Source organism: Streptopelia decaocto (genome assembly GCF_964273445.1).
Source record: "Streptopelia decaocto genome assembly, chromosome: 3".
Lineage (NCBI taxonomy): Eukaryota > Metazoa > Chordata > Aves > Columbiformes > Columbidae > Streptopelia > Streptopelia decaocto.
Window position 1 is genome coordinate 55,877,401 of NC_138656.1, and position 15,933 is coordinate 55,893,333.

Genomic DNA, 15,933 nt, shown 5'->3' on the forward strand with positions numbered 1-15,933 from the left:
TTAATTATGCCAGTATTGCCAGTGATTTAGATGGTAGCAGACTTGTGCCTGGGATTATGTCTGCATTCTCTAGCCTCACTGATTTAAAGCTCATGTGACAGAAGAATATCAGCTTGTTATGCAGTTTAGCAGTCCCATTTGGTTTTATACAGGGTGCCTCAAAAAGATGGACCCAGTTTCAAAGCAGTGTATTTCACGATGGCAACATGTTACAATTACATACAAAATTACAAATGCTTTAATGAGGCATTTTAGCAGTAGTAATTTGAAACACTAAGTCCCAGCCTTTCAAGCGGTAAGAGTTTCATTCGTGGGTGGCTTGTGGTTGCAGAGGTACACTGATTTCAAATTGGGTCCATCTTTTTGAAACACGTTGTGCATATGTTCCAAAAAGAAATGTGTTTCACCTTCAGTGTTTTGTTGTTCTTGTTCATAGGTTTTGTAGTTTTGCAGACAAATAAGTATTATAATTAGAGTAGACCTCTTCTTTGCTTTCTGTTTCCCAGAAATGTATTAAACCTATTAATCTCCCAATGCTGTTCATCTATTCCATCAAGTTTTCCTGATGCATCCTTTCTTTTCATGATTGTGGATGTATTTCTTGGTATTTGTTGTTAAAGCTGCATGCATGCACTTTCATGATTCTTTGAAACCACTGAGATAGTGGCTGTCTTTGTATTAAAGTCCATTTTGCAAATTGTTGGAATGGTATCTGGTACAAACCTATTTTTTTTTCCAGGTTTTTAACAGATTTTTATTATATTATATATTTGCCTCTCTCTGAAATACAAAACCATAGAGGGGTCAAATTTCTGCATTAGGAAACATGCTCTTAATTCTTCATAAATGGCAATAAAAACAGGTTGTGAAATGTATGTAGCATGATCACATCAATGATGCTGGGCTTTTTTGTTTTGTTTGGGAGGTTTTGGTGGCCTCATTAGGGCTTCCTCAAGTGGAGTTCCACAAGTTACATCTTGAAAATCAGTCTGAACTTCTCAAGTAACAAAGTAATGCCTTCAAAAATTACTTGCTAATCCAGGTGTACTAGATTGAGTATTTTAATAATTAGAATTGATTAGGTGTTGAAGTCATCGTAGGGAAAAAAGGGTCAATAATAGGATGCAAAATTTTCAAAATGTTTCTTAAAAGTAAGCAGTAAGGTAATCCAGCACCAGCAGTAGTACCACAGTTAGCCAAGTGCAGGATAATTATCTGATAAATACACATGGATTGTTTTCTTCATTTTCAGCCCCCTCAGTTCTAGAGTTTGTGTGTGTCAGGGCACTGCCACAGGGAGAGGATGAAGCTGGACTGTCTAGTGCATGAAGCTGGTCCTTTGGCTAAGGCAATGAATGTTTTAAAGGAAATTGGAAGAGTTTTGACAAGGTGTTTGTTTAAAAGATGGAGAGAAACCTCTTGGAATAAGTCACTATAGCCAGGCATCCCTGATTGCTGAGTTTCTTAATACTTGTGATATTGTAGAATGTTGTGCTCTGTCTTTGCAGACCAGTAGCCTGAACTTCATGGGACCTGCAATAAGCAAAGCTGTGAAAGACTAATACAACTCATGCGCTGATTGCACTTCTCATCCCTGTTGACTGGGACAGTTAATGTATTCTAAAGACCCATTTCTTCTTTCCTGGCCATGTTTTCCTTTTGACTGTTAAGTATTTGATGCAATAGAAGCTTACATTTATACTAGCAGTGAAACAGTCTGTGATGTCTCCTCAGCAGGTCATGTTACTTTTTCTTGCCTTGTGAGTTTTATAGACTGTCTGAATGTAGATAAACTAGGAAGGTGTTGGCAATCTGAAACCATCACCTGCCCTTTCTTTGATGTAGAAAAGATTCTGTCCCTAAAATAATTGAATAAAAATCTTCCATGCCTTTTCATGAAGGTTAAAGAAAATCAACCTTTTTTTCCTACTGTCCCCACCCACATTTTATATGCACATGCACAAGGTGTTTGGAAGCTTTACTTCTTTCCCTCTCCTCTCATACAAGTCATTGACTTCTAGAGTACAACTTCTGCAGAGTAATTTATGGACTTCAGGATTTTGGTTTAAAAATATATATATATATGTATATATTTTTTTAAAAATTATTATTATTATTTATTTTCCCCCCACCATTACCAACTAGTTTTTAAGTCTTCTGTCTCCTGATAATCCAATCAGCTTGGAGTGATTTCTGAAAGAACCTTGGGGACTTTTTCTGAGTCTCCTGTCTTTTACACACTCTTACAGTCGCCTCTGCCTTATGGCTTCAGGTTTGCTGATGGACTCTTCAGGAAGAAGACATTACCTGTTGACATTTATTCCTCACCACTAAATCAGTTGTTGGAGAACAGTGGGCAATGCTCTTGGCTACCTCAGAGCTGTCATTTTTCCTGACCCTCTGCAAAGAAAGCCGTCTTCTTAGCAGACAACATGGGGGCTTGGGTCTAATTCTAAAACAAAGTGAATTTCTTTACCAGGTCCGATAATTTTTTTGCAGATACTTTGTAGGGAAGGGGTCATAGTTTTTCTCTGCTGTTACAGCTTGGTATAGAGCCCATTAAGATCAACAGAAGTCTTATAGTGTGTGATGCCTTGCAAGCTTCTTGCACTGCACAGACAATTTCATGAATGCTGCTTATTTTTCTGTTGCTATTACATAGAGAGTATTGGACGATCAGGGATAAGATAAAAATGCTGAACAGTAGTAGCAGCAGTCCTGTGCTGATACCCTGGTGCTTCTACCATGGATCAGCCTGGGGCATGTAACCTCATCTAGGTGTTCCTGCTCCAGTGGGGGGATCAGATTAGATGATCTTTCGAGGTCCCTTCCAGTCCCTAGCGTTCTGTGATTTTGTGACGTGCAGGAAGGAATGAGCGGTGGTTGTGTCGGGCTGTTGGGTTCATCCAGCCCTCAGTTCCTTCCTCACCCTCCTGGTTGCTCTCCTGGCGTGCTGGATGTGCAAGCTTGTTAGTCAGGGGCTGGGATGTGTGGGATGACCAGGAAGTGGTAACGTGTAAAGGGAATTTAGGAATTGAATGGGGCCGGGACTGCTCAGATTTACGTTAATTAATGTGCTACTGCAGTATACATACCAAGCGTAAATGCACTCTATGTTTAAAAGAGATTAAATGGTTAAGTTCAAAATTCCTTATGCGCTGAGCATGGTCTAGATGGTTTATAGCTGTAGCATGCAAAGGGTTTACTTACAAAATTGATTTATATGTTCATTTATGTTCTTGAATATTGAGAACAGGCAAGGAATTAGCAGTGTTGTATGAGCTGTACTAGCACATTTTTCACCTTATATGGAGAATTGCCTGCCACTTATCAAGCAGGGGCAGATTTGCTGTTATTGTCACATTCCTTAAAGTTGGAAGAAATCATGTTTCTCTGACTAAAGAGTCAACTCGTAAGCTTATGGTTTTGTAGTTTGAGTACTGTTTTTTCATCCAGGAATTCTTGGGATGGGCAGCACTTCTTCAGAAAAATAGCAGTGTGCAAATTTTCACTGCTGCATTGCAGAATTCATTCCTCAGCTCGGGTGGAGAAACTTGGTTTCTTGCAAGGGAAATATGTTTCTGTTTGGAGTCGTCTGGAGTTCCTTCTGGCTCTTCTGCTCCCGAAGAACACAACAGGAAGGAAGGTCTTGGGAAATGAAGGGAAAGACCTGCAAATTGTGTCCCTGTGGTATTTAAGAGAACTCACTGCTTTTTTTGTCCTTATTCCTGCTAGGATGGCTGGTGTTTGAAGCAGCCTTTTCATTGTCTTGTTTAGACAATGATTGGCAGCTGTTGGCTATGAAGTTATTGACCTGCTGTAGCAATAGTGATGCTGCAAATTTATCACCTGAGTGTGAAGTTAAATAAGTGGAAAGTATGGATTGGAAATGAATTGCTTGTTTAGTCACTAATATCTCAGTTTGGAGAAGCTGGACAAAAAACTGAAAAAATACTTGAGAGATTAAGAAGGTGATGATTATAAAGTTTCTTTTGTGATAGTGTAAAAGTACAGCATCCAAGTGCTAATGAGGTCTACATTCACTGAAATATTTGCATTTGGAAGGTGGGAGATCAGTATAAAGCCTTTTCAAATTAAAAAAATAAATGCTCTCTGTCTGAAATATTTCTGGAATCGTGCCATTCAGTAGGGCAGTAAGTCTTGCCTACTGCTGCTTTTTGTTTATTCAGTATGTAGACCATTATAAATTTTTAGAGAGTGCTACATCACTCTCATTACTTAAGTTTGCATTGCAATTGTACAGATTTTTTGATGGTACTACTTGGGAAATAAAATACTTCAAAATGGTAGTGATTAGGTGCAATGATTAGAAAACCTGGCCTGAAACTGCTGTTGCTGATTTCATTTTCATGCAGATCTGGAAGAGTTAAGTGGAAAATGATACTCAGATTTTTCTTGCTCCATAAAGGCAGTGTTGGCTGTGTTTTTTTGAATAATAAGACCTAAGGAAGAATTCATGAGCCTAGGAATATTTGAAGCCAACAGAAACAAAGGGTAGTTTATATGGCTAAATACTTTGAAAAGACAACATTTGAAACTTTTAGCCAAGTCATTGCATTAAAGTATCCATGCAATTTTGAGGGAATAGGGCAAAAGATAATGATTTTTTGTTTGCTTGCTTGTAGTTTTTCCATTCTTCCCCTTTTATGGCTTACTAGAAAATAACTGGATTTCTTATCGTGTCTGGATATAAAAGATCTTAAACTACATATATTTGTCTTTAGGGCTCCACCCTTGGGTTTTGGATTCTGTGAACAGCTATTTCAGTAAATTTACATCTATACGGGGAAACTGGTGAATTGAATACTGTGCAAATCCATGTTTTAAAAAAAGCAATTACTGTTATAGAAGGTAAATGATATAATAAGAAAGCCAACTAAAAAAGATTCCATTTTTGTTTGCTACTAAGGGAATGATCAATGCTTCCTGCTGGCTTTTTCACCCTGCAATTGGAGATTCTGGCATGCAAATGGTTTAAATAATGCTAGGTTTTGTGACTGGTTGGCACCGTGTAATACTGGGACTGGGTGACTTAAATATACAGAGTGTGGGCCAATCCCAAAGTCCTTTATCAAGCAGAACACCCACTGAAATCACATGCAAGTGTTGTCAGTGGAAGCTTTGCCAAATAAATCACTATGAGTTTGACCCCAAAGTTATTACTACTAAATTTCATATGTAAGCCTTTCATTATTGTGTTTTTTAAGAATGGAGTACTTGAATGAATCCTGGAATTCATTATAACTTTCAGATTTTACCAGGGCATTGGCCTTTGAAACCATATTTCCATTGGAAAAAAATCTGGGTTTTTTTTGTTGTTGTTTTTTTTTTTTTCCTCCTCAAAAAGACGTAAAAAAAGAAGAAACCATGGCTCTGATTTGTTTTACCTCAGGCAGGCGATCTATTGAGGTGCCTACTAAGGAGCTTGGTCTTCCAGCCTCTGTGTGCACAGTGGAGAGGGTGATATCCAGAGGGGATTTTAGTCAGTGTCTTCTTCTGGCTGTGACTTCCCCACCTACCAACCCCATTAGCTTCAGGGCTGGTGTAGGGTGCACTGATTTAGGAACCCAGAGGGATGTGGTTGTTAGGCAAAGGACCTGATGTGATTTAGGACATAAGCCCTAAATAACTTGTTTCAAATTTATTTTTTAGGAGTTAGTGGGCTGCCTTTTTTTTTCCTGCTCTTTCTTTTCTCCATGGGTAATAGAGATTGGCAATGGAACTCTGTCCTTTAATATAGAAAATCCTGTGTTGCAGTAGGACTCTTGTGAAGTCTCATCTGTCTTGCTCTCTTGTATGTTTTGGCCCTGTCCTAGGGGCCACGGGCTTCATATTGGATCTCATTAAGTGGTTTTGTGTCATGATGTAGATGGACTAGGATTATATGATCCACAGACCCTTCAGACCAGATGTCTGCAATGCTTGGCTGCTTGTGGCAGGACTGGCTCAAGCAGGTGATTGCTTCCTGGCCTCAGATCCCAAGAGAGGGCTTTTTGGCAAAGAAACCTGGATGTTTCATACTTTATATTGTTAAAACTGCAGTAATTTTGCCCTCCCATGTTGAAAATATAGAAACAGCAACAACAAAAATTGTGGGCCATTAGTAGTTTAAAGCAGTTTTAATATGCCTTTACATTTCCAACTGCATAATACAATATTATATATAAAATACTGTAGGTGGAGGTGGTAGGAGTGTCTTTAAGTATGCCTCCTATATTGTCTTATAGCATTTTATTTTCACCTGTGTTTAGTTCTTGCCAGCCTTCAATCATTCATATGAAAAATTTCCACAGTGTTTGTTTTTTTTGCTTCAGGCTGAAACCTCTTAGAAAGGTTTTCAACAGAAGAACTCAAACTGTTTTTAAAATAATGCATTGCAGAAAATTAGAGAGATTTGTCAACTTTATTTAGCCAGCTCTTCCTTCAAAGAGTTGTTATATCTTCAGGGAGTAGAGGGGGGAGTCTGGGTGCTTTTTGCAGCCCCATGGAAGTTAACCCAGATTTACCAGCCTACCGGAGTTGATGAAATTTGTTACCCGCACGTGCCCACGAGAGCAGACTAGAGACTTGCTGATAAAATCTTTGAATACTCCCACTTTATAAAATATGCTTCAGCCCCCTCCCCTGACACCCCAACCTCTGTCTGTGCCTGGGGTGTTGAATACAATGGGTTGCACAGAGCACCTGGTTGGGTAGCACTGCTGTTCCTGCTGCCTCTGCTTTGTTGGAGAGAAAGGTATCTGGGTGTTTAATAGGCTTCCAAATTCAGTAAAGTTTTATGCCAAGGCATAATTGAGACAATAATTGAAAAGCAGTTGAAATCGCTACTGTTGTACCAGTCATCATTCATGCAGTTAATTTCTAACGAAGCTGGGAGTAGAATTTATACTCTGGTTCATATACCACTCTCAGGAGTGCCTAGGATGAGAATTGTGACGCCCCAAATTTGGGAACAAGGTTTGAAAAATAACTTTGTCTTCTATCTTTATTTCTCCCAGGTAGCAGAGGTGCTCTAGAACTGCCAGGTTTTAGGATTTTACTAATAATTATTTGTTATTTTAAAGTCGCAACTCTTGGGGTCATGACTTCTATAGGGGGGATGAATCTATCTATTTCATTTAAAAATAGCTAAGCATGAAAATACTACTGGGATGTTTAATGAAGGTTGAAATAAACCAACATAAACAGACTTTAATGCATATTATCTTTAAGCTGTTGAAGAAATCAGGATAACACATGCTGATGACTTGAAGCTGATAGCAAGACTCAAGTCAGGTCTGAGTCATTCTGCAGGGTGGAAATGAGGTTGCTGCTGCTATGTCAGCATTGCTGCAGTTGGAGTCTCAAGGCTTCATGTAGTCTGGGTTCCCTCCTTTCACATTCTTGTTCTTTCACATTTATAATGGCATTGGTAACTCTTGCTTCCCATCTTAAGTCCTTTTAAAATACTCAGCTTGCTCAGAAGGCACAAAAGACTTCTCCTAGTGAGAAGTGCTTTGGATCTTTGCTTTCTCAGTTGTGATCCCTGAAAAGGCACTAGGAGCTTTTCTGGAATGGAGAGTTTATATTTGGGCAGAGGAGGTGAAAAGGGAGAGGGAAGCACTTGCTAGTGTTAGCCAAGTTAGTGGGTGAAGAAAGAGTTCAGGATTTCAACAAATAGATAATTGCCTGCTAAGTGTAAATGACTAGGTTGTTTTTACAGTCTGTCTCCTAATCTGCCACACTAACCATGATGTTATGTCGCCTTTCAGATTTGCATCCACATTTCACACCCAAAGATGAATATTGCTACGGATATCCTAGCAACCTGCAGCAGTCATGTTACATCGTTTAGCATTTTCAGCCTGCTCAGGGTATTAGTATGTCCTGTAATGTTTGTTCCTTAGAACTAAGACTGCTCATCTCAGTATGCTACCACCAATAAAAATGCCGTTAACTAAAACATGTGTAAGTGGAAATGTTATCATCTATGTCAACTTCATGCTCTTAATTTGGAAAAGAACATAAGGATTGTAGAGTGAACTAAAACAATTGAGCAGTTCAAGGCCTCTGTGTTATAAAATCTTAGATAAGACTTAATCAGTGTGGCAAATTATAGGTTTGTCAGCCCAGAAGTTGGAGTTAGTGGTGAGTGACTTCCTAGGGAGTTTGGGTGCTGAGATAAGGAGAAGCAATTCCTGTGTTTCCCTTAAATGTTTATCTTGATGTGCTGATGTTTTAGAAACATGTTTAAGCAGAAAGGGCAGAATTGTGGCCTCTCTTTCAGTTTAATATTTTTAAGTAACTTTTTCCCACTATTTTTGTTGCTTTTAAGCAATTAGGAATGTCCCGATAAAAACACAACATTAAAATACCAGGCTATTTTCTAGTATATGACATAATATACTAAAAAATTATACAAGATGAATATGCTAGAAAAGGGAAGATAAAGTACTTTGAAAAATATAAGGTAATGCAGTATATTCTCAAGCGTTCCTTACAGCATGGTATCTGTAAAATGTGGATATGTAGGTCTGTTAAATCTGGTATATGCCACCAAATGTGAGCACTGACCTGTTGATAATGTTGCTAGCTTTATGGAAATCTGAGGTTCACCTTTGTATGTACAACTTTTTTTGGCTTTCTTTGGTGGCTTCATGGGGAATTTCACAGAACTCGTCTCCAACTTTTTAACTTGTTTTTCCTGTTTTGTTTTTCTGCAAAAGGTTTTAATTTCCTTTGAAATTTTGCTTAGTAAATGAAAAGCTTTCCCACCCCCAGGTCCTGAACAGCAGCACAGTTTGTGGGCCTCTCCTGGGGTATTCAGCCTGAGCTGACAGAGAATAAGCCGCTGTTGCTTTAAGCCCACAGTGTTGCTTTATATAGATATGACCTGGTTTATAGTGTTGCTTTAAATACACAATAATAGAGTTCATCTCCATTTCAGAAAAGGTTTATGACTGATCTCTGTCTGGCTAGGAATGTTTATGTTCTTAAGTTACTTCACTGCAAAAATGTTTTGAAATTGAGAGTCCCAGACTGGTGATTGGGCTGTACTTGCACTCTCTGTAGATCTAATCCCTTCACCACTAGAAAGCTGCTGTTTTGTGATAGACCTCACATAGACCAGGCTCAGTTCTGGTATTTCTGTGTTCCTTCCCCATTGGTCACCCTCTTTTTAAGTCTGTGCCATTGAACTGCTCTATGGGTGCTGACAAGGCTATCAGAAACCTCAGTAAGATTTAGTAGTTCCAATCCTTTGCAATTGCACAGGCTTATTTTCTCCATAACTTGATGACAATGAAATAACCTAGAAACAAAGGATTTAAGAAGACTTTCTACCAGCATGCATAATGGCAACAGAGAAGGGATTCACAGATGATAGATTCTGGATGCTCTTAAAATGGCATGCTGGTGTAGGATCAGTTTTCTCGCTTGACTTCTGCTGATGCCACATTGATTATATATTAAGTTGACAGAGGCCAATGGAAAAATTCTTTCTAACTGTGTACCAGGAGTTCTGCGGGGCTGTAGTGTGTCCTATGTGGTGGCTTGTGCTTTGAAAATGGATAAATAATGCCAGGTACAGGAAGACACATGCCCAGGACATGATATGAAGCATTTAATTTACGATGTGGAAGATAAAGCCCTGCTCCCCCCTCCCTGTCCTCCCTAGCCTGGCTGTCTGGTCTGCTCCATATCCGCCTTCCTAATGTCACTTTCTGGTGACAGGAAAAAGGATTGGGCTGCTTCTGTACACAGAGCTGAGTCACCAGCTCTACCTGCCACCTTGCAGGACACCTTCCTGGACAAAGGGAGATGGAGCAGAAGGATTATTTGCTTGAAATCACCTGGGGATCAGGCATTCTGTCCCTGGGGGGCAGGCCTGGGGGAAGGAGAGAGCCTCCACAGGGCAGTGGGCAAGGAGAAGGTCATACTGTGGAGATGTAGAGACCGGGAGAGGAGTTTCATGGAAAGAGAAGTTAGCCAGTCCTTCTTGCTGTTCAAAACATCAGCAGGTGGAATTATGATTGTAAGGCAAGGTGAGGCATGACCTTTACCAGACTAACGGCAGCATGAGTTGTGGCACACAGATATGGTCAATGAATGGTTACCCATTTTTCAGGGGTAAAAGAGTCATGATGAGGCTATAGACCAGCCTGTGGTTGGAGAAATTTTGATGAGAGCTTAAAAATGGGTTAGGAAACCTTTAAATAAGGTTTGCTATTTGACCGTCTTCCTAGGTAAGATACTGAAACCACTTGCTGGATGACAGTATACTTGGTTTTGGTTATGGTATGTAGGTGATGCTGTTTACGTACCCATCCAGTATAAGTGTCATGCTTCATTGCTTGCCTGAGCCAACTAATTCATGAATGCAGTTTTTTGGCAAGGTTTTGCAAAAACACATTGAATCTCTAGTCTAGGTTTGTGTGTTTTGTAAAAAGGCAATAATTAGGAAAAAAAAAAAAGGCTGTGAAATCCAAGGCAAGAAAATGTTCAGCTTCCTAAAGAATAAAGTAAGATAAAAATACCTCAGGAGTTTAACACTGAAAGGTATTTTGTTTTTGTTGTGTGGTAGGTTTTTGTTCTTTTGAAGTTGAGTAAAGAGGAAGGCAGTTTAATGTAGAACTAATTAATGCACATTTCTCTGGGGTGGAGTGATCTCTGTTCAGTCACACCTTCTCCAGAGTAACTCAAGTGAATTAATCAATGATCATCTTTCTAATTAAACTGCTGAGTAGAGAGTTAGAGGCTTTAGATTATGATCATTAGTTTTGTGTAGAATCAGTGAATTAAGAGTAAATAATGTTAACAAGATGTTCCTTTTTCTCATAGGATCAGTCAGAGGTTAAGAAAAAGGTCAGCACATTTTTGCATGTGCTGCCTCTGAAATGTAAATCGTCAACGAAAATAAAAAAATACTTTCAAGTGCTTTCAGGAATGTATTCTGAAAATAGCAAGAAAGTGGGGAAAGAAATGCCTTGGATCATCACAGACATATATACCTGTTTGGCTCAGTTCTGCATCTGGCAGAGCAGTTAGGATAGATCCTGAAATGCTGCTTGGGAATGTGAAGTTTCCTGAAACAAATACCAACGCACAGAAAAATGAAGTCCAGCTTTCCTAGTGCAGACGGCTTCTGCCTTCAGGGCAGAGCTGCACATTGTGGCAGGGCCTTGCCTTTGTGGGCAGGCTGGACAGACAGACTTGGTAAATGGTCCCTTCCTGTGGATCTGAGTGTTTTCTGCCCATGAGCAGAGCTGATGCTCAGTGTGTCACTGGGCAGCCTGGCCTCTCAGGAGCTGAGCTGCTGCTTACACTAAATATATGCTGAATATGTGGGTCCAGGGCATTGGCACATTTAGAGAGGTTCAATGGGGCTGAAAAAAAATCATGTTTTTTTTTTTTTTCTCTTCCGTAAGTGGGAGCCGCTTTCCCTGGTATTACACACGATGTGCAGGCTATTCCCAAGTTTCTTTCGGGGAAAGGAGTGGGTGGGGGAGGATCCAAGAAAATCACATGCAGAAACTGATGGACTGTTGCAGAAAGCTGTTCACTGGTGGTTGATTAAACATAAATGGCACAGAAGAAGTTAAAATCTCTCTTCTGTCTGATGACTGAGAGGCCAAGGTCTCATGTATATACTGTGCATAACTATCCTGGATAGCTGTTTGCAGTGCCCATTATAGGAGGGCACTGTGCTGTCTTCAGCTTGGCTGCAAGCAGCTAACCCTCTAGGGGAACCACATGAACAAGTATCTCCTCTCTACTTCCTTTTTGCCAGACCTGTTGAGGTTTGGTAGTGTCTCATACCTCCCTTTCGACATAAGAGATGTAGTACAGCTGGAACGAATGGAGATGTTTGTAGACTTGTGTTCCTGAATTGCTCAGCACTTGGTCATTGTACGCTCACTTTAACCAGGGGCTATAGTTTGTACTGAAAATGTCTGGCAACCCAACAAAAAAACCCCAAACAGTTGGTGTTTGTTCTCTGCTCGTGCAGGTGGCACCTACCCTGAGTTTGTACAGCCTTTCCCAGAGAGCGATTGAGGAACTATCCATGACTTTAAAGTGGCTATAGAGTATATAATGTAATTCACTCTTACTTTACAACAGAGCTGTAAGGGTCCATGGTAGCATTGTATTAATGTCTTAACTACCCTACCAGCTAGCCATTTGCTGGTGTTTATTTTTGTGTACCCCCTTGTTCAGCAGGAAAATGGAAGTGTGAGTACAAGACCAATGACAAAATCAAGGTCTGGTACCATAACCCTTACTGCCTCATCTGTTCTGTTAAGACATTCACAGCTATACCTGTCTGTCTGTCTGTAACTTAAATTGCAAACCCTATTATGTTGCATTTGTCACATTTGATGTGCAGGATTTTGGCATTGTTAGTATACAGGAGGCTACAATTGTGTTCTGAGATGTGTGAGGTTTATGTGACTATTACTTCAGTATGGAGTATCTTTGTCTCTTAATTCTTTCAATTTTTTACCCTTCTTTTCTTGATGCATGAAAGATTTTTTCAGATGGATTCCTTCAGAAGTGCTTTGCCCTTGGTAGAATCCTTGGCATTAAAAGGCTTGCTTTAGGAACGGGGAAAGAGGAGTGTGTAAGACCATGGGTGTAAAATGCCTGTTTCCTCCTAGCCTGCTATATCAAGGTACTTATATGAATAAAGCTCTGTATATATACAAGACCATGGTACCTTTTATTTGGAGGTCTATAGATTAATATAAGAGTATCACAGAGCTGGCAGAGCATTGCTGGGAAGTTTGTATTTACTACGACCAACTTCCTTCAGCATTTGATGAACTTTGTATCATTGTGACCTTGTTGAGAGAGAGCTTGGAAGATCCTGGGAGTGCTGGAAACGCTTTAGAAACACTGAGCCTCTTCCCTGGCTGGTAAATTTTCTTCAAACAGAGCAAGATATTGTACTTAATAAATGTCAGAATAAGACCTGACTGGTAGGGAGCTTCTGTATCACTTTACCATAAACTGGTTCTTTCATATCAAAAGTAGTGCACCATCTGCCTGCTATAAACATTGTGCTCTCATTTCTGCCCATTCTTGCTCAGATTGAAATGTTCTAGCTGTACATTTACAAATCTGGAATGACTGAGTGTTAGTATCATGAGGTCACCACAGCTGTAATTAGCTAACAGACAGCTGCATTTCCCTTATAGTTATGGTCCAACAAAAATCCAGGAGAGTCAGGTTTGCCCACGAGGGCAAAATTTAACTCTACATTGTTGAAATTACATGTATATACTGACATAAGTCTTGTATTTAGCATCATACAAGGTCTCACTCTGTGTCTATCAAAGCACCAGTAAAGAAGCCCCATCTGTGAAGAGCTGGAAGTGTAGTTCCGTCAGGAAAGGGAAAATGCCGGAGCAGCTCTCTGCAGTGAGCTGGAACATAGGAAGAGAAAGGGCCTTTCTCAGTTCAGGGATTTTGCAGTCATGCGGGTGAGAACAAGCTGCTGTTCGAGCCCTCTGAGTCTTCGATGCTGGTGTTTGGGAACTGGGTACCATGGTGAAGGAAGCACTGTGTCTCTCTGAGGAGCGGATCCATGCTGTGCCATTTTGTAGGAAAAGTATGTATGACAAAAAGTACAGGTCAGGCATGGTAACAGCGCTATGAACTTGTGACAGAAGGGTTCCCTTACACATGGGTCACATCCATGTTGTCTGAATGCCATCATTGTGGCACTCGCAGCCTTGCCCTGTATGTAGCTCTTGGCTCTGTGTCTCTTACACCGATGATGAGGGTTTTGGTGGTGTGTGCTCTATATGTTCTGTGTAGATAGATACATATCCTTCCCCACCAGCAAAGCAAGTCTCTAATTTGTATTTGGAACTTTTCAGGTGGTTTTATGGTAACAACTAAGAAAAATATTACTTACACCTTATTACTCATATTTCCTCTTGGGTGTAACTTGCAGCCTCATACTGCTCTTTACTTTGCTAGCCCATTGTTAGTCCCTTTTGTATGGTAGTTTTCCAGCTTGTATTATTTGCTATTTTGTTTGCATTTCATTTTAATGGGATAGCCTTTGTTTTCAGTGAAGTCAGTTTGGGACTTTGCTTTGATTCCACTGAGTAATCTTAGAAAACTTCTAGTAGTATGCTGCCCTGTTTGTATGCTTGACAGCTTTAGTTCGAGGAGTAACCCCAAGTTTGTATGTAATGTTTTGATTGACGATCTGTTTTGCTGTATACTGCCTCTATCACCAGACTTCTTAGTAAGGTCTGCCTTTTGAAGCATGAGTGTGATAAAAATTCTTGTCTTAGTTTTAATTCTGCTGTAGCATGTCAGTTTAACTGTTGTAGAAATAAGGATATTTTTTATGACAAGGTGCTGTGTGCTGTGAAGAAGCTGTTGAAAATCAGCCGTGCCAATTTAAACATCACAGAAAATATTGTAATACAGCCTGACACTTTGCAGCATGAAAACGACAGACTTTGTAGAGCATGAAGTTCTTCTTGCCAGCTTTTGGGAGCTCAGTTAGACACCAACTTCAGTGTATCACATTGAGCAAATAGGGCAGCTATGCCTTCTATCTTACCATTTTCAAGTGCTGTGGGCAAATGAGCAGCTGGTTACTCGGTATCAGTTTGCTCAAAAGCAGCGACCAGTTTTTCAGAGCCTGTCTCAGCTGGTGCAAGAAAACTTGCACAGTAGATCTTTGTAGCTGACATGTGGCTGTTTTGCAGAGGTCCTGGCTGAAATTTGGTAGCTTAGCCAGGCATGGGATATGAGAAGCTTTAAATAAGAACATATGGTAACAAACCTTAAGGTGCTTTTGCGTGGATCGCAGTTCTGGTGTAGTGCGGGCACTGCTCATTGTCCGTGCCACCGCTGTAGAAAAGGGCCTGTGATGGTGCTGGCTCATTTCAGGCTGCTTTTCCTAGTTGTGTGTTTCCCAGATAGAAACCTGGATAGCTTAACAAAAATTCCTCTTGAAGCACATGTTTGTAATGTGTTGCATTACTGGTTTCTAACTTCCCTGTGTATATAGAGAGAGGTTTTTGGCTGCTGTGCATGAGCAGTCTGTGCAGAACACCTAAGTGAGGTATGAATTGAGCAGAGATGTTTCTTGCTGCTTTTTTTTTTTTTTGCATGTGAGTTGTTGTCTTTGTATGGGAGAGATTAACGATTTAGTTTGGCAGTGGTTCAGAACAAAACTTATTTCTAATGTATCTAGGGATTTGCATGTTAACAAAACAGTTTTTGTTTTTCAGATTGCTAGTGCTACGAATATAGAGATTTCCAGCAACAAAGTCTTCAGCTGGTGAAGCAGCGAGGGCAGCGTTGAGAATACACGCCACCACCCTCTGTGCTCTAACCCCAAGATGAACAGAGAAATGAGGCATGCGGAGAGCAAATGAGTTATGCAAGGTTTGTTTGGTTTGATTTTGACATTTTGTTTATTTCTGATTGTATAAATTAGATTATGAAACAGTTATAGGCCAAGGTCTGGATACAACCAGCTTAAAAGGAGGCTGAGAAAAGGAGGCTGAAGGGAGACCTTATCGCCCTCTACAACCGCCTGAAAGGAGATTGTAGTGTGGAGGGTGTTGGTCTCTTTTCCCAAGTAGCAAGTGATAGGATGACAAGAAATGGCCTCAAGTTGTGCCAGGGGAGGTTTAGATTTGATATTAGGAAAAAATTCTTCATGGAAAGGGTTGTCAGGCATTGGAACAGGCTGCCCAGGGAAGTGGTGGAGTCATAATCCCTGGAGGTGTTTAAAAGGCATTTGGATGAGGTTCTTAGGGACACAGTTTAGTGCCAGAGTTAGGTTATGGCTGGACTTAATGATCCTGAGGCTCTCTTCCAGCTGAAATGATTCTATAATTCTATGAAAATTTGCTTTAGTCCATAGGTCTTAATGTTTCATATTGACTGGGTGCCTTTGAG

At 40.2% G+C, this 15,933-nt stretch overlaps 1 protein-coding gene across 5 annotated transcripts in view; it reads left to right on the forward strand.

Moving 5' to 3' along the window:
• TIAM2 (TIAM Rac1 associated GEF 2) overlaps positions 1–15,933 on the forward strand; it is a 170,717-nt gene that overhangs the window by 16,614 nt on the left and 138,170 nt on the right. For 4 of the 5 annotated variants that reach the window (XM_082049732.1, XM_082049729.1, XM_082049734.1 and 1 more), the window contains exon 2: positions 15,258–15,414. The gene's annotated coding sequence lies outside the window, so the exon portion shown is untranslated. Of the gene's footprint in view, positions 1–7,905; positions 7,969–15,257; positions 15,415–15,933 lie in introns of those variants that run through there. The other variant, XM_082049731.1, reaches the window with a different exon arrangement.